The sequence below is a fragment of the Euprymna scolopes genome, chromosome 13 (assembly GCF_053919585.1).
Source record: "Euprymna scolopes isolate OS-2025 chromosome 13, ASM5391958v1, whole genome shotgun sequence".
In the NCBI taxonomy this organism is placed as follows: Eukaryota; Metazoa; Mollusca; class Cephalopoda; order Sepiida; family Sepiolidae; genus Euprymna; species Euprymna scolopes.
The window spans coordinates 49,282,288-49,301,310 of record NC_136494.1 but is presented as its reverse complement, the minus strand read 5'-3'; the positions used below and the strand labels follow the sequence as shown (position 1 = coordinate 49,301,310).

The 19,023-nt window shown below is 34.7% G+C and overlaps 1 protein-coding gene across 9 annotated transcripts in view; it reads left to right on the top strand.

The window, feature by feature from the left end:
* The window catches only part of LOC145292010 (tyrosine-protein phosphatase non-receptor type 4-like), a 973,203-nt gene that overhangs the window by 84,234 nt on the left and 869,946 nt on the right, over positions 1–19,023 (top strand). The window lies entirely within an intron of this gene.

Here is a 19,023-nt window from a genome sequence, read left to right as displayed (position 1 = left end):
AATATTTTAATATATATATATATATATATATATATATATATATATATATATATTAACTGTTCAAATTGAAAAATATCAAAAGAATTTAGAGTACTAACTGCTTTAAAAGATAAGAATGGCAAGGAAATGAGGGATCATTATACATCAAATTTATATGCAAAAATGTTCCACCTTCTACTCAAAATCCTAAATTATTTTTGTTATTTTTTTTTTCCACTATTCACATATAATCACCTAAAAGAGTTTTTTTTGTCCAAATGTTTCAATCAATATTTGTATAGTATCATGGAACCATAGTTCACTTGGTTGTCTAGGCAGAATATAGTTTGCATATTTTTTTGTTTTAAAGCTGAATTTTGTATGCAGTCTTTTTTTTTTTTTTTTTTTTTTTTTTTAAGAAACCTATATTAGTCATGAAAAAATTGGGAAAATCTTAAGTGCTATATATATATATATATATATATATATATATATATATATATATATATATATATTCTAGCTATACCTACCTACGGGAATTTACCTTAATTTTTGTTTTTCTTTTTTTCTTTTAACTATGCTGTTTTTATTCACTGGAATGACTTTCTGTTTCATTGTAAAAATAATCCAGTTTTCACATCTTATGATAAGATATGAAAACGAAGCAACCCTTTGAAAACAGAAATCATTAAATAATCTGTTGCATAGAAAGGTTCATAATACCATAATAATTAAATGCGCCCATTATTGCTTAAAAAGAAAACACTTGTTTGTCAATAAAAAATATTAAGCAGCACTAAGTTGTTTTACAATATTACCCAGGACTTGTTTTATGATTCCTCTAAAGTTAAAGCTAACCATAGTAGCTACGGCGAAAATGTTCCCCTCCTACTATACATCGTCAAAAGAAATACATTTTAAAATGAATACTTCAAAGCAAAACAATGTTAGCTGTATAATGAAGAACTGAAAGAATTTATAAAATTAATTCTATTGATTCTTGTCAAATGTTAAATTTTATGAAAGTAATTTTTGTATGCAAAAAGTAGTAATTGGAATGTTTAAATCTGTTATTACTGCATATCCTTTGTGAAACTAGATTTCGATTCTATGCTAGAAATAACATTGCGATCAGAAAGCAGACTTTTGTTTCTATTATTCATTGCAATTATTAATTTACTCTTGTTTGGTGGCATTACTGTTCAAATTGATTGTAAATAGTGCACACTCAAGAGAAGTAGTTCATTATCTCTGTTGTAAAGATTTATCTTTTGTTTTAAAGTGCACTGAGGTATCACTTAATCTGCAAATCGTTTTCATTGAACCAATTTTAATGCTTCTGCTTCTTAAGACCAAGAGTCTCAATGCTGACCTTGTAGACTGCAGTTCTGAACTGGTTCCATGTGTCATAGAACTGTACATTCAAACATGCTATGGAGACCCCTACATTGGTTCTTGTTCTGCATTCTAGATACATCGATGTGCTTAGGAACTTTTACCTCTTAAAACTGATACTTGTACATAATATGGATCTTCAGTTTATTTTATGCAACTTTGATTTGAATCGCATTCCAAACCCTAGTATGACTCACCTGATACACCTTGAAAGTCTTGTTTATGAGTAATAAGATAATAAAGATGTAGCCATGTTTTTTTGTTTTTTTTTTAATTTTCTCTACTTGGGAGTCACGACGACCAAAGACCACTCGAGGATAAGGGTTAACCTTATGGGCAGCATTCTGATGTGAAAGATGTTATACATGAAAATGGAGTTCATAAAGAGTGAAGACAATTGCTATTCTCATTTCGCTGTAGTTCACACATGCTGCGAAATATCCTCACTCGTCTAATCTATCCTCACAAGGTGCCTTCAATGGTTTAGCCACACCCTTCGCCAACAACCAGGTGATTTCATCCGTGAAGCTGTTGATTTGGCCCTAGCGAGGGGCTGGAAGAAACATTACATCTGGGGACTTTTGGGGCTAAATGAAGGGGAGGGCAAATGCTGAACTTGGTTATTTTTTTTATGCCTCATTAGCTGTGCACTCACGGGGGACCATGCATGCTTCACTTGTTTGTTAGTTTATCCTGAATCAGTTTATTACTGAATCGTTGATTCTATACTGAGTTGGTTTTATCTCTCAGAATGCAATTGGGAAAAGTATGCACATTCTATCTGGTTATTATTAGTTTTTTTCTTTGTAATATTTTATTTTAGTTCTATTAGTATGATTAGTTGTAATGCCAACTGCATTTGCTGATAGACATTTTATTAGGTCACTTCCCAGAATTTTGGATAAGCAGTGCTACCCTTAAAAAGGCTACTCACAACTTTGCCAAAACATGTTGCTATTAGATCAACAGTACAACAACGTTATATGGGTTTTAAGCTGCACTACATATAAAATAATGGCTGTGTACTTCAAGCTTGCACATGCCATTTCTTTATTACCATGAGAATTGTGGGCATATTTATACATATATAATTTTATGTTACCATATGTTGATATAGTTTAATTTTCATGCTTCAAATTTTCTCTATTTCTATTTATCTTTATAAACTTAATAGGGAGGGGAATCTATCTTGCATTTTTTTTTCTTCGAAGAGACATAAAAACTTAGAATAAGTGGAAACTTAATATGTAATATTTTTATTTATTAAACCTGAACATAAAAATACCTGGTTTAGTGTCCAAATGTGAGGTGACCGTACACTGAAAAAAATCAATAGATTTTGTTAAATCATCCAGAAGATGGAAATTTTCATGTAAAACATGTGCTCTACGTAGTCTCTCAATTATTTTGCCTCTGCTTGTTATTAAGGAGATCATGCTGTGTGTGCCATACAAGCATATATGTCAGTTTTTCCTCCTATACTGGTGCTCAGTAACAGCTACATACACAAATCTACTTTGTCAGTGTTTTACAGCACATATTGGTACATGTTACAAAGAAAACTTTCAATCAATTTTAATGATTTTTATATTTAATTCTGCTCACTATTTAGTGGTGTATTGTTACTTTTCTAATTGACATTAGAATAAATCTTTAATTGAGTATAATTTTTAATAATCACTATTTTATTACCTTCTCTCCCCCCTCCTTCCTTTATGCTTATAAGTATCATTTTGACCCCAGCCTCACCAAACGTTATGAAATGAATTCACGGTTTTTATGCCTATATGCTACCATAAGAGTCGATCATGGTTTCCAATTTTCAGACCTCGACTATGCCGATGATATCGTCATTCTGGGTGAAAGCTTTGCTGACATCCAATCAGCCATAAACGAAGTGCAATCCTATGCATCAGTGATTGGCATGAAGATTAACGCCAATAAGTAGGTATCCCAAACTAGCCTAGTTTAGGATGCGAAAACTGGTAAATAAAGTTAAACTTCAACTTGCGATATCTCGTTTATTTTTTGGGTTATTTTGATAAAGTTTGGATTTAAATAAAATTTAATCTTTTTGTTTTATAGATATATAATTCTTTTTCTTATGTCTTCAATAGTTTTTTTTTTCCATAATTTTAATAGTTTTTTTTTTTACGTCAAGTTATGTCACTAATTTTGGTGAACGCAACTTTATTTTTTACACAAAAAAATGTTGGTGTTTTTCAAATTTCGTGCACGCGATATTGTGAGTCTTTAGGTATAAAAAAAATAGTATCATTTTAAAGAAAAAAGGTCACTTATCAATATGGCGAGCTTAAAAAAGGGGTTTAAGTTGTTTTTCACAAAAAAAATCCAACTTGAAAACTTCAGTGAAAGAAATATGAAAGAAATTCAGTTGAAAAATTCCGAAAATCGCATCGTTTTGTAGAGAAATGTCTCCTTTTTAATAATCTGTTGGTGTCATATTATTATGCTTATAAATCAAGGAGCGCTACTAATTAAAAGTGAGTGTACCTACACATGGAGATTTACAACTTGATCCCAAGTGACCGAAGTAAGAAGTATCACTATGGAAATCAACTGTCAGCACTATGGATATATCAAAATTCTTAGATGAGTTTGTTTTTGTTTATTTAAAAGTTATAGAAAGTTATTGTTTAAAATATTTTTAGTACATCAATAAAAGAAATGAACATTTACAATTTAAAAAATAATGTCAGTTGTTTATTTTCTATATTTTCTTTCAAACTTTTATATGTTCTTTGCTTTATCTTCTTTCAGTTGGATAAACTTCAGCATTGTTAAATTATTTTTTTAAAAATTAAACTGCGTACATTTTAAACCAAAAACCATTTTTAGTTGCGTGTGACTGTGACGGAAATTTTTTTTCATTTTTTTGTTTACTTATTTATTTCTCTTATGTTCTGTCAGGCGTTTTTGATATGTCTAACATTTTCTTAAATTATTTTTTTTATTAGACTGTACAGTTACATTACTTTATTACTTCTTAGTGACACTCAATATGGTTTCCGTTCTGCTAGATCTACAGCAGATGTGCTTACAGTTATATCTTATAGGATTAGCAAATCTTTCGACGGAGGCAACCTTTCTAGGGCAATTGCTCTTGACATATCTAAGGCCTTTGATAGGGTATGGCATAAAGGTTTACTTCATAAGATCGCTAGCTATGGTATAGCTGGAAATGTCTTCTCAATTATTAAATCATTTCTTTCTGATAGGTTCATTAGTAGTTGAGGGGCAAAAATCAGAAGCTCACAGTATTAATGCCGGTGTCCCTCAGGGGTCCATCCTGGGTGCAACTCTTTTCCTGATCTACATTAATGATCTTCCAAATCACATCCTTACATCATTTGTAGACATTTATGCTGATGACACTACCATTTATGGTAGCACATCTAAGACAGTAAACGACCAAGTTCTCTCCAATTCTCTCTCCTCTGATCTTGAGCACGTACTACAATGAGGAAAGGAGTGGCTGGTTACTTTTAATGCATCTAAAACCAAGCTTCTCTCTTTACATCATCAACATTCTGATCCACATCTGGCATCAATTGAAATGAATGGCTCTCGTCTTCAATAGGCCTCAAGTTTTGACAAGCTTCTGGGCTTGACCATTACTCCTGATCTTAAATGGAACACGTACATCAAATCTGTTGCCAAGGCCGCTGGGAAAATGGTGGGATCTTTCTATCGATCCGGTAGATATCTCACTGCTGATGCAATTCTCTATCTATATAAGAGCCAGGTATGTCCAAGGATGGAATACTGTTGCCACATCTGGGCAGGAGCTGCTAGAAAGGACTTGTCCTGCCTTGATAGAGTTCAAAATAGACTTCGTAGCCTCATAGGAGATGTCCTTTTCTCTTCCCTGCAACCTCTATCTCACAGAAGAGGTGTTGCGAGTTTGTCTCTGATGTATCGTTATTTTCATGGAAAGTGTTCGACTGAGCTTCAGTCTATGGTCCCCCCTCACCTAACTTTCACAAGAAACACTCGTCTAGTTGTAAACACTATCAATAATTCCCCCCACTCTTTATCTGTGCATAAACCTAAACGTAGTTTCCATGAACAAAGCTTCTTTCTTAGAACTGCGCGCCTGTGGAATTGTCTTCCGTTTTCCTGCTTTCCGGCTGACTACAATATGGTTGTGTTCAAGTCTAACGTAAATAAGTTCTTGATGAGCTGTTCCATATAAGTTACCAAATTTACCAAATTTTCATTACTAATGATTACTATATTGTCCAATTTCTACTGTACACTCTTTAACCCTTATCCTTGAGTGGCCTCTTGGCCTTGATAATGTGGTGATGCCTATGTAAAAAAAAAAAAAAAATTAACAAAATATAGCTAAGTTTTAAGTTACGTACAACAAGTCATGCATAAATAAAAAAAAATTAATTTCACGTAAAAATGTGCATTTTGTTGTTCTATTGGGTGTTTTTGATAAATTTGAAGATTTTGTTAAATTATTTTTTAATTACACTGTACATTACTTCAAAAATAATAACTGAAAATATAATTAAGTTATGTGCATGTTGCGCGTAAATGAAAAAATTAATTTCACTGTAAAAATCTTTTTTTTTTTGTTTATTTAATAATTTCTGTCGTTAAAATCCGAGGGAGAAATCAGTATTTTAAACTATGACTGAATTTAGAAATAAATAACAAAAAATTAAACTAGATATTAATTACTTCCTGAAAGAATTATGAAAAATAGAAAATAAAGAAAGTGAAAGAGAACGTAATTATTTAATTGAAAATTTAATTAATGGAAACGGGAATTTTTTCCATGAAACGTATATATATTTTTATTATTAAAAACATAAAATGAAAATGACATATTCATATTTGTCTAAACTGGGCGATCGCAATTTGAAAATCAAAACTGTATAAAAATTTATCAAAATATAATTGTAAAAACATTTCTTGAAAAGTTTGTGTAAGAAAATATCATTTTAATAAAACAATTTTATAATAAAAGCAACACTGGATTTTTATAAAATAGTTTTTTTTTTTTCCGAACCAATAAATAATTTTAATGAAACATTTTTTTGAATTAAAGCAACTTTAAAGGGTCAACAACAAATTAATTTAAATGAAACTGAAAAATCATTATCTAGTTTAATTTTTTTGTTATTCATTTCATGCTTCGGTCATAATTTAAAATACTGATTTCTCCCTCGCATTTTAATAACAGGTGCGTGAGAAAAAAAAAAATGGCATTCGCATTTTCGGTGATAAACTGTAGGAGTACTCCCGAGACCTATATGTTTTATCAGGTGTTTTTGATAAACTTGAACTGAGATATCTCAAGGTTGTGTCAGGTGTCAAAATCAACACCAGTGGAAATAAAGTTCAACTGTAAGCTGCTTTCTCTGACTACTTGAGAAGAAATCCAGTTAGTTAATGACTTGTGACTTTTTGTATAACAAATTTCTAAATCTTATTGTTGTTGGCCCTTTTTTGGCAAATTTAAATTCCCCAAAGTAAAAGTATTTCTGTGGCAAAAAGTTTTGTTATTAGAAACAAGGCAAACATTTTTTGAATTCCTCACCCAAAAATTAGTAAAGTTGCAAAGTTTTAAGCTTCTACTTCCAATGGTTACATTTTTACATCAATTTCAGTAACGTATACTTTTGACTCATTCTTTTTTAACCTTTTTTTGCCGTTTTTACCAAATTGTCTGTTCGACTGCTTTTACATGGTCCACAATTGAGTGGTTTTATCATTTTATAATTAAAAGAAAAAATTATCTTGATCTCTGTTATGAATCATACTAAGAAGATTCGGTATATTAGCTATTGAAATGAAATTGATATGAACAGTCAGTTACACTTCTGTGTCATATTTGCCCCCCCCCCATTGCTAATGGGATTTTGCCTAGTGTTTAGGTTGGTTTCATCTAATAATTATTGCTTTCATTAGTATTAATTTTCATTTACCACAAGATGACATTACGTTTATAAGGATTTTTCACTTGTTAGTAGCTTACATTTTTAGTTATATATTATAAAATTTGGCTTCTGGACCACGATAGCAAATTTTCAACTTTCTGACAAACTTTGAACGACCATAACTTGATGGCTAAATTGAGCTACCAAAATAAATTTGGTACTTTTGTTTATAGTTTACAAAAATCTATACGATCATTTATTTTTTTTTTTTTAGATATAATGAAAATAAAATTTTGGTTTGGGATACCTACAATAAACTAAGCTTCTGACTGCTGGTTTCTTTCCAACTGAAAGATAGCCGGTTGTCCTTGACACAGAAACCCTCAAAGAGGTCAATCACTGAACAGGTCAAGGGGAAGATATCCACAACTGTATCAGCAGTGCTCATCTTGCCTTTTGTTGACTGCGATTGCGGCTCTGGTCTCAGAAAGAGATAAGGCTCAACACAAAGGTCAGGATCTACCAGACCCTGGTCCTCACTATTCTGCTTTATGGCTGTGAAACCTGACCTATGCGCGCAAGTGGCCTTCGCAAAATGGAGGTATTCAACCATCATTTCTTATGCCGCATCCTATGTGTCCGCTGGCAGCAATTCATCTCTAACAACATGGTCTAGGCACGCTGCAAAATATGCTCTTTTCAACAATCCCTCCTTGCCAGACATATTCGTTGGTTCAGCCATGCACTTCTTCAAAACCCAGGTGACCTCATTCATGAAGCCATCAACCCAGCACCACCATGAGGCTGAAAGAAGCATCGCAGTTGCCAACTCAAAATCTGGCTCAGGACGATGAAACCTGATGCTGAAATGATCCTTGCCCCCATCTCTACAGGCTCTGCCGATGGAGCCATGAATGGCTTACACTCGTAATGGCAACAGCCTCGGACTGTCACACCTTGTTGGATGGAGCCAGCTCAACTGATCCAGAGTGAACGCTGTAACAAATATATGCTACAATAATAATTATATTTGTTTTCAAATTATTATTCAGTTTTTATTTCTTTTAATTCATACCGTCATTTACTTTTGGCTCATTCCACAGGAATTTTTTTTTTTTACTACTGAAAATCATAACTTTAATAAAAGTGTTTTTTGTTTAAACAAAATAATACGTTTCTACTAAGATTCAAATAAAAATAATGGGTTCATTATATTCCATGATCATTCTATGGAAAATGGTCCTGGGGAAATTTTTTTTATTTTTTATTTTTGAAATCTGCCAGTTTGGTAGATATTTTCATGAACTTTGATTTGAGAACGGTCAAAAAATGAACATGGCATGTTCAGATTAGTCCAACTTTGGTTCTGGGGTCAATTTATAAACACCTCATATTTTCATGACTCAGTATTGAAAAAACACAAATGTTTCATTCATTTTATTCACATAATTGATTTAAAAGTGGGTCTTTACACAAATATTCAGATATTACACACATATTTCAAGAAAACAACTCATCTTTCCAGCACCATTCACATTTTGAGAGAAAATCTTAAAAGTTTGGTCAGATTGTGTGTAACATACGTAATTTCACAATTATTTTTGTCAAAGAAAGAGCTGATGCCTCAGAAGCATAAGACTGCTGATTGAAAGTTTAAACAAAACCACCAACAAACTATTGCAAAGAAGTCCTGTACAAAGATGCATATATTGCTCAACACCTATATTGTAACATACATAACGTTATGTATGTTACATGGAAATTAAAACAACTTACAAGTGATATAACTTTTTTGCCATAAAGTGACAAAAATAAGCCACAAGGCTCTACTCTAAGATATGTTTCATTACCAGTGTTCATTTCAATGCTTCAAATCCCTGTCAAATTGATACAGAACAGTGTCTGACCCATCAACAACAAACATATAAACTGGGAGTGGTGTGTTCAACTTTTCCAGAACATCCTTGGTTGGTTTGTGAACACATCACATATCTGGGGCCAATACCATTTCCCCTTTCTTGTATGACAGAAACAACTACAAAGTGAAAACTTCTCCAAGAGAGTGTTTACCTTCATAAGTCACCAAAATCCAATCAATAACTCTCAGCCTTGCATTGTCATTCATTCACCGGATGCACAACAGATGGTTTAATGTCACTATCTCTTTGGTGCATTTCCACCCTTGAACCATCGCTACAGGCAAGCACATGCATTTTATTAATACCGTTAGCATCTTTGACACTTCACTTTTCACAAACTCTGAAATTTCTGACTCAGTTACATGGAATCTCTTGACCTCTGACATGTCTCTATCAGCAACTCTGAAGAAGTCAACAGAACCTTGTACAACCTTTGTATTCATATCTTCGGACATCACCCATTGTCTGCCAATGGATTTTGCAGATCCCTCTATACCATACACTACGCTTTTGCTATGAGATGTAGTAAAATACTTCCACATAACCTTGCATTTTAATCTGCTTGACAAATCACTCATAAACTTCAAAGATAGCTTCCTTAAGCTCACCAACACTCTGTATGTCATTCAACCTGAGGCGACCAGCGTCATTCTTTCCTCGTTCCTTCCACTGGATTATTTTTGTATCAGGCTTAGTAATAATAATAACCAGTCTCTTTCCAACCTGACACAATCGTCACGGTTACCTTGCCAACAGGAAGACAACAAGTCATTATGACTTCCCTCACACAAGGCAGAAGGCCAGAAATGTTTGTCATATGCAATACCCTTTAGTTTGTGCATAAAGTTCTCATGCGTCTGGCATTTGCACTGGTCAGGATATTGATCTTTAAGTAACATTACATTAGTTGGTTTAGGTGAAACAAACTTGCTGAAGCTAATAGCAACCTCCGGGTAACACTTGGTGAAAAGGATGGGCGCTTCTTTTATAAACATGACCAAGTAGTACTTTCTCGGCTTTGTTTTCACCCCATATTCCCAGACAGTCATCTGATCTCTCATGGTATAAACAATGCCGGTTCTGAAGAAAAATTCTTTGATTAACTTTTCATGTTCTTCAGACAGGTAACGCTTGGTCCTGCCTGCTAGGTTACATTCCATTTTCTCACTAAGTTCAATTCCTACTCATTTAGCCAAGCCAGCCAGCCACAGCAGTAACTTGTTTGGATGCTGACAACGGCAAGTTGGAAGTAAGTCTCTTGACAGCCTTTCTGAATGATTGTAGTGACTTGAACCCCGAACTGATTTTTACAGAGAGTTTCTCAGACTGCTGTTCCTTCTGGAGTTTCTTATGCAATCGACACTTTCGTACTCGTTCAGTGGTTTGTTGGCAGTGCCTTGCCAATTCGTCTTCTGTCATCTGGGCTTTTTGAGCTTGAAGATATGTAGCAATGTGTTCATTCTCTTTTTTTGATAATTGGGATCTGATTTGGCTTTCCTTTTATGATGTGCATGGATCCTCTCAGCACTGGTTTTTGGCATTTTACTACCATATTTTCAAACTTTTTGGCATTTTACTACCATATTTTCAAACTCTATCTCTTCCAAAACTAAAAGTTGCAGAGCGGCCTCAAATGATTTTTTTATATGAACCGTTCTTTTTCTGGGTCTTCAGCTGGTTAAAATAGTTTTTAAGGAGTCAAAAATGGGTTAAAACTGAAAAAAATCGTTTTACATTTTGTACATTCATCTTAGTTTACTTTTAATTTTGAATCAGTTCATGTGCATGTCATATTGGTACAGTGGTAACATTACCAGCTTTGAACGTTAGTTTTGCTTTCGGTTTCAATTCTAGCTGATACCACCCAAATATTTTTTTATTTTTTATTTTTGAAATCATGACTCTATAATATACAGAATCTGGACAAATTAAAATATCATAGTTAAGCATATTTTATGACGGGGCAAACCGTTCAAAAAATACTGTAAACTGAAATTCACGTAATCTGAGAAACACAAGTAAATAATCAATGAAATTGCCTGGAGTTTGTGAGGGAAGGGATCATTATTTTAAGAAATGAAAATGAAAGAACTAATGTCAAATGTATTTACAAAAGAAGCAAACACAACGGCACTGTTGAAAAAATATGTGGCAAATGCATAAATGTTTCTGGTTGTGTCGAAGAGGAAACAATAATGAGAGAGTAATTATTGTGGTACCAATCCATGCACAACTGTTCGAGAAGTTCTTAAATAGATGCAACGTATACAATAATTTCAAACCACTTGGTAGAGATCAGACAGACAAAAAAAACTTGATAAATGGGTGCCTCACTAATTAAACAACAACCAACAGAAATGTCGTTATGAAGAGTCATATTCCCTTCCTTTACACAACAAGAACAACCCGTTTCTCAACCGGGTTGTGACTTGCAATGAAAAGCGGGTTCTTTATGACAATCGGTGATGCTCAGCTCAGTGGTTAGATGCTGACAAAGCTTCATGACACTTCTCAAAGCCAGAGTTGCAACAAAAAATCATGCTGATTGTTTGGTGGTCTGCAATCGGTCTCATCCATTGCAGTTTTTTTGATTGCTGGCGAAACCATTACGACAGAAAAGTACTGTCAATAAATGGATGAAATGCATCAGAAACTTTGACAACAATATCCAGCATTAGTCAACAGAGAAGACCTAACCCTAACCCGACTGCACATTGCTAAACTGCCCCTGCAGATGTTGAACAAAACTCCGTCTTATCCACCAGACCTCTCACCTACTGATTATCCCTTTTTCAAGCACTTTGACAACTTCCTGTGATAATGATTTTTTATAGTTCAGACCTTGCTCCCTGTGACTTTTGGTTATTCCCTAAACTCAAGAAAAACCTGTCGTTATGAGATAGTTGAGATGAAAGAGGCTGTGGCAAGGATCATTGACACATTTACACAAGAGGACCTGCATGGGGTCTTTCAGAATTTTTTGGAATAGCACAAGTGGATTGGTGCTGGAGGAGATTACTTCAAAGGGGGCTAGAGTTTCATGTGTATACTACAAATAAAAGTTCACATGCAAAAAAAAGTTTGGAAACTTATTGAAGGCACTTCGTATATCTTTTTGCCCTAAGGACAGAGAATTTAAAAAATTCTTTTGGAGGCTATCCTTTTTAATTTTCAAATCAAAAAGTATTGATTTGAACTAATTAGTTGTACACACTTGGTCTAGCCAGCAGGGTTTATTATTGTCATTTTTGTATCTTTTTTTTTTATGCCATTTCTTTATCCTAAGTCAACTGTTCATGATTAATAAGATATATAGCTTTTAATTGAAACAACATTGTAATTAGTTGTTCTCAAGGTAATTATTCTATGTACTATTATGATATACAAGTAATTTTAATAAATAATTTAATATTTATTCTAAACATATATAATTGTTTATACTGAAGCTAGATAAAGTATTTTCTAAAACGAATTAAATCAAATCGCATGTTATGGCAAGAGCCACGAGAAAAATTAGCTAGTTAGAATCAAATCCTGATTTGTAAAGCCACCAGTATGTATGTATGTATGTATGTATATATATATATATATATATATATATATATATATATATATATATATATATAATCAGAGTTCATGCAGATTTGAATTTTGACTTTTGCCTTTGAAAAGGCCTTATTTCTATTATTACCTTGAAAAATCCTTGAAAATATGGAAAATATCTTGAAAAGTCTTTAAAAATCACTTTTTGTATCCAGTAAAAATTTGTATGTAAATATTAAAAATAAACTATTAAATTATTTTGTAAGTATTAAAAAATAATATAATAATACCAATAAAATACTTTTTAAATATTGAAAATAAAATAAAAATACATTGTTCTGAAATTGCATCGTATTATTGGATGCAAGAATTACGTCACTTTATCATGAAACTATTTGATGTTTTCCATATAACATCTAGTTTCATGGTAAAGGGACTTAACTCTTGTATCCACAATACCAAAAATTTAAAAGTAAAATGAACACAGTGTAGACCAATCTACAATCAGGGAAAACAACAACATTTAATCGTGCTTGGTTGGCCAAATATAAGTGGATCAGGGAATGTAAATATGATTGTTGTCAGGCATATTGTTGTGTATGTAAAAAATCATTTGTTTTTATCAAAATGAGTGAAAATGTCTTGAAATCGCACATGGCTAGCACTAAACACAAAATGAACGAAAGAGTTGACCAGTTTTATTGCGCGTTAAAGAACGTCATGTAAATAAGTGTGTAACCTTTGAAACTACTCTATGAAATACAGAGAGAAATTAAAATGACATTCCCTGTTGTTAATTAAGTTTTTTGGTTTATTATATCACTAGCATTTCTGCCCGGCGTTGCCCGGGTGTTTGAAGGTGCATGTTGAGCAAAAAAAAAAAAGTGGTAGTAGGAAGGCAAGCTCGAACCCGTACCGCAAAGAAGAAAAAGAACGGGGGAAAAACCTGACGTCTTTGCTGATATGACCACCGCCAAACCAGAAGTGACATAGGTTTAAATTAAGGCTAGACAATCGAAAAGAGAGGATGACTTTCGAAAATATTGGCGAAAAAAGCGACCCCCCCCTCTGTAGAAAAGTGCCCAGTTGAAGGTGAAGATATTAATGATTTTAGCAAATTTTTCGATATTTGTCGTCTGAAGGGTCGAAGTTCAAAATGATACTGATTGTCTAAAAATCCGTCGCCTCTGTCGGCAGACATGCAAACATACATACATACATTTATATATTGGTAACTAAAATTTTTGGACCCAAACCGATTAAAAAGCTTGTCCTATCTCTAAATACCCTTTATGTAAAATTTCAAATGTTTAGACCAGAAATTGTAATTTGGTAGAGACCGCAGAGGTCAATTTTTTTTTTTTTCAACTTTGACCCCTAATTATGACCCTTAACATTTATTGTTTTGGGCTCAAATCAAGTTAAGTTAGATCCATGTCCAAGGAACCTATATCTAAAATTTCAAATGTTTAGACCCAAAATTGGCGGAGGAGTTTGGTAGATTCTCAAAGGTCAAATCGTTGAACTTTGACCCCTTAACAACCAAATTTGTGGCCGAAAACCGATCACAAAGATTTCCCAAATCTCAGTACCCTGTATATCAAATATCGAGTCTGTAGACTTAAAATTGAGAGAGTTATTGCATACACACACAGACAGACACAGAGATACACAGACACGTTCACTTTTATAGACATATAGATATATTTATTAGCCCTGCCAGCGATTTGAACACCCTCAAGCAGACATGACACTGATATGTTTACTTGTTTGGATGAAACTAACAGCAGTAGAACCTGCATCATCATCTGCTTTCATGTGATTAACAAAACTTGTCTTAGACAACAGAGCCCGATCACACACCTTAATGATAAAGAGATCTCCATGGTTTGGCATTTCCTACATGCTCTCTTCAGCTTCGCTCGGTCTATTTTGGCTGCTTCAAAGTGTTCTGCGTATATCAGTATCCTCCAGTGCTTGCCGTCATACGCTAGGGACTCCCAACTGCCAACAGGAATATGAAAGCTCACCAGACTCTCCTTGATGCTATCACGAAAACTGTTTTTGGGCTTGAGCTGGGGTCTTTTTCCAAGAAAGAGCTCACCATAGAACAACTGTTTTGGGAGTCGATAGTCTTTAAGTCGGATGAGATGACCCACACAACGCATCTAGTTCTTAATAACAATGGTAGCAATACTGCTTGTTTTGGCCTTTTTTAAGACATGTATCGGGGATAAAGCTATCCGACTTTAAACCAAGAATGTGTCTAAGGCAGTGGCTGATGGAACCTCTCTTGTGCAATTCTATATGTGGCCGGTACAAGGTCCAAGTTTCAGATGCGTAGTGTAGGGATGGTACTACACATGCTTGATATACTGAAATTTTAGTTGTCACAGATCACCATCAGACCAGACTCAATCTTGTAACCTTCCAAAAGCATCCGATGCCTTGCTGATTCTCTGTCATTTCCACATCAAGAGTGCCATCATTTGATAAGGTACTCCCAAGGTAGACAAAAATTTTTACGACTTCAAGGCGCTTTCCACAGACGAAGATATCAGGTTCCACATACAGATCATCAGGAGTGGGAGTGTACATGACTTTAGTTTTCTTAATGCTGTCAGTCCGAAGCAAGTACAAGCATTTGTAAAGATATCCATCACTAGTTGCATATCTACTGGGGAGTGTGTTACCAGGTCAGCATCACCAGCATGCAACAGTTCCCTAACAAGCGTTTTGGCTTGGAATCTTCTGAGGTTGAACACCTTTCCAGTCGTTCAGAATCTAATATAAACACCTATATCGCAATCGTGGAAACCATACCAGAGCACAGCAGTCATATAGAGCAAAAACAATGTTGGTGCAGCTATATCATCCTGCTTCACACCATTATCAATGGGGAATTCTTCCGAAAGCCGACCATTGAATTTGACGCAACTTTTCATACTACGATGAAGTTGCTTGAACTTGTCTGTAAAAGCAGGTGTACAGCCAAATTTTTCCAGCACTTTCCAGAGAGCCTCATGGTTGACTGTGTCAAACGCCTTGGTTAAGTCCACAAACACCTGGAAAAGAGGCATACGCTGCTCAATACATTTTTTCAAAAGCTGTCTAGCAGAAAACACCATATCCACAGTTCCTCGTCCACCTCTAAAACCAGACTGGGATTCCGGAAGGATATCAGGACATACATACTTTTCCAATCGGTTTAGCAAGAGCCATGCAAATACCTTTCCAACTGCACTCAGCAGCGAGATACCTCGATAATTTCCACAATCAGATCTTGTACCCTTTTCTTTGTACAACATAACCAGGATGGCATCTACCCAATCTGGGGCAACTGGGTCACCCGGGTATACTGACAGTAGCAAAGAGTGGACCACACAATGTACATTGACACCACCATGTTTCAGCAGCTCAACAGGGATGCCATCCAGCCCAGCTTTGTTTGAGTGTATCTGTTTAATGCAGTTAACTGTTTCCACAAGAGTCAACATCAAGTTCCGGACAAAAGGAACATTGAGGGATACTTTCTATTACAGCAACATCAACATTGGATAGGTTATGAAAAAGATCATGAAGGTGTTCATGCCATCGATGCATAATTTCATCTGAGGTTTTCAGTAAGGTTTTCCCATCCTTCGCCAGGAGTGGTGTAGTTGAAGAGGATTTCGGACCATAAGCCTGATGAAGCAAAGTGTAGAATGCCTTGACATCTCTATGATCGTAGGCAGTCTGTATCTCCCTGGAGAGGTCAGACCCCCATTTGTTTTTTATTTTGCACACTAACTGAACCCCACTCCGCACAGAAGAGAAGTGGGCAGCAAAAGCTGGCCTGTTCAGAGGTGAAGAGTTAAGTTTCAAATAAGCTTTCCGCTTTCTATCAATTTGAAGGTTAATTTGATTGGAATCAGCAAACCAATCTCGATGTCTGGGAACCTTTAATCCAAGAGCTTCAACACCTTTTTGGTATATTGTATCTCTTACTGTCTCCGAATCACAATCTGTGAAATCCACCTGGTTGAAAGCAGATTTCAAGGAACTTTGTACGACTGGATCCTTCAATTTGGAAACATCAATATGTTTAGGCAATTTGACTCCATTGAAACGGCTTTTTTTCTGAACTGTAATTTTCAGTTTAGCTCTGACCATTAAATGATCAGTACCACAGTCAGCACCACGTATTACTCTAACTTTGCAAATATTTCCAAGATCCCCACGTCTAAACAGTATGTAACCAAGCAAATGGCCATGTTTAGATTGGGGATGGAACCAGGTCTCCTTGTTTTTCTGGTGGGAAAAAGTGTTGGTGATAACAAGATTTAGTCCGCTGCAGAGATGGAGAAGCAGCATACCATTTGAATTGACTCTACCAATGCTATATGGACCCAATGGAGACCAAGTCTCATTGTCTGATCCAACCCGTGCATTAAAGTCACCAAGAACTACCAAACTCTCAGCACTTGGCAAACCAGTGATAACAGATCTAAGCATATGATAAAAGGAAGTAATATATCGTCTTCAGACGAAGTAAGAGTCGGCGCATAGACAGACAGAACATTCATGTAACGACCAGCAGCAAGGGGTATTCTCAATGTCATTGCATGGTCATTTATGCTTACTGGCTGTTCGATCTTGTCAATTAAGGAATTCTTAACTGCAAAGCCAACACCAGCCTCACGTATCTCCTTTTCAGCTCACCAGACCAGAAGATCATGTAGCCCGACTCACGCTCAACTAGTTGATCCTCACCTGCGAAACGTGTCTCATAAAGTGCAGCAATGTCTATATTGTATCTTTGCAATTCCTTAGTCAAAATTGCAGTCTTCCGTTCTAGTCTTTTACCATTGTCAATAAGTGTTCTCACATTCCAGCAACAGAGCTGGAGTGAGTGTCATGTAGCATAATATCTTCTTTTCCTGTTAATATGGACAGCCATCAGCCACAGGTTGCTGAATAGTAACTCAAAAATAGCCTGGTTTAGGACGCATTTTCTTGTTCCCTAGCAAATTTTTGGGTGAGCAGTGCTATCCTGAAAGGCTGCTCAGTTACAAAAAGCCCCATCAAGCAAACAACTGTCTAAGTATGGTTGCGAAAGCGATGTTAGGAGAGGCTTTTTATCACCTGTGTGGACATCAGTTATTACATGCATCACGCACACACACACACACATATATATATATATATGTATATATATATATATACTAGCAAAAGTACCTGTCATTGACTGGGTTCAAAAACAGCCTACAGAAAATGGACTGATTTATGAAAGTATGATAGGTTATGAAAACGAAGGGTTGTAATGAGATAGCTTCGAATTTGGGAGTATCAAAACCAAAGCAAAATATGATGAAAGTAAAAATAAAATAGATAAACCCCATAATTTATTATACCATACCTGTTCACACTAAAACACTTATCACAATATTCTGTGGATCTATATTAAAAAAAACCTTGTTAAACTTTGTGACATATTTCCATTCTATGGAGGTCATGCGCGAACGAACACCCCATAATTTTATTATACCGACTAACCAGACACACACACAGACATTCAGATATTATAAATATATTCATATATATATCTATAATATAAAGCTGTGTGTGTGTGTCTGGTCACGAATAGGCTTCTATATGGTTGACTATTTTTAAAAACTGATTACATATAATGATAGAAGATGTATCGAGACACAGGAATGGGTATGTTTGATCTGGCAGAACGGTGGTTCATTAAAATTGTGTGGTCTGCGTTCGCGCCTGGTCCAAAAAGTATGGAAATAAAAAAATTTAAAAATTAAAATGAAAACGTTTACAGGTGTTTTTGATATAGATGTACATAAGAATACTTTGATAAGTATGTTTTAACTTAAGTAGGGATGGTATAATAAAATTGTAGGGTCTGCATTTGCGCCTGGCCTCCATAGAATGGAAATAGGCACAAACTTTAATAAAGACTTTTCATATCTATCTGCATAAGTATACTTTGATAATTATGTTTCAGTTTGAAGAAATATGATATAATACGATTATGGAGTGTTCGTTCGCGCTTGACCTCCATAGAATGGAAATATGTCACAAAGTTTAACAAGGTTTTTTTATATAGATCCACAGAATATTGTGATAAGTGTTTCAGTGTGAACAGATATGGTATAATAAATTATGGGGTTTATCTATTTTATTTTTACTTTCATCATATTTTGCGTTGGTTTTGATACCCCTCAAATTCGAAGCTATCTCTTTACAACCCTTCCTTTTCATAACCTATCATACTT